We start from the raw sequence: 1280 nt of genomic DNA on the forward strand, positions 1-1280 counted from the left end.
TACTGGTGTTAACCACTTACCAGCACAACACTTACTGGGTCCTACTGGTTTCTACATGTAGCTACAGAGGAAGAAAAAACTCAGGACACCAGAAATAAATTAAACGTATTAAAAGTATTTTGGCCCCAGAACCTCAAACATGGCCGCATTAATCTCCTAGGTGGCCCCGGGAAAACATTAGTTGTTGGACCGTGATTGACCTCTACGATACAAGTCCAGAAACCAATCAGTACTCTACAGCTGAAATACTTAGTTTGATCAGCCAATTAAATAACTGACAGAAAATTAATGGGTGGCATTTTAATAATTGGTTAAAATCATCAAATACAATTTTAAAGCAAAAATGCTAAAAAAAAATCTCTGGTAGCAACCACTCGTGAATATTTTCTGATTATTTGTGACAATGAATTCAATATTTTTGGATTTTTGAGTGTTGGTCAGAAAAAATCAATCTGATTATGTTAATGATGGGAAGTTTTATACGCGGACCAATCAATAGATTATCAAAGAAAATAACTTCATGATGTATTATAGGGAATATAATCAGTTCACCTGTGATGGAAAAATACATCCTTTCCTGAGGTTTTCTTCATGTTAATTACTTGAAACAGAGAAAAAATGATAGCAATCGGATTTTATTCAACTTTACCACAATATTTAAATTCTTAAAACTAGACTCTGACAGAGTCTCTCTAAATGACCGGGGCTACAAGGTGTCTGAGTTGATGTTCTGCTTTTCTGCAATTAGTCAAATTATGTAGACAGAAATAGAGTGGAGTAAACCTGGGGCTTTTGGGGCACTTCAGGGTCTGGGGCCCAGTTGTTAGTCCAGCCTTGGTTATTTTAGGATATGCGCCGTATTACACTCTGAATTCAGCTTCTTATAGTTCAGCAGTGTTTAGTTACATTAATAACTAGTGTATAGAAACTCATAAATAAAAAACTATATTTTTCAGAGTTTTATATTAATACTGAATCAAATGTGTATAAGATGAAAGTTGTGTTCATATCTGTATCTTTAAAAACAACCATCAGGCTGTTTTAATAGCATTAGGTAGCATGGCTAGCATCATTAGCGTAGCTGTGCCGTGCTTCCACCCCTTTCACACTGGACCGAGAGGCGCCGCGGCGTGACGTAATATGAAGTGGGCGTAGCTGTAAGTATTGCAGGCTGCAGACAGGTAAAAAAAAAAAAAAAAAACTGCTTATTTTTATTATTATTTTGGCGATATCTCTCCATGCCGATCAGCTGTGTCCCAATTCAGGGGCCGCATCGTTTG

This window comes from Seriola lalandi, unplaced genomic scaffold (assembly GCF_002814215.2).
Source record: "Seriola lalandi dorsalis isolate HSWRI2012SDOR001 ecotype SW California unplaced genomic scaffold, Sedor1 jcf7180002051944, whole genome shotgun sequence".
NCBI classification, from domain to species: Eukaryota; Metazoa; Chordata; class Actinopteri; order Carangiformes; family Carangidae; genus Seriola; species Seriola lalandi.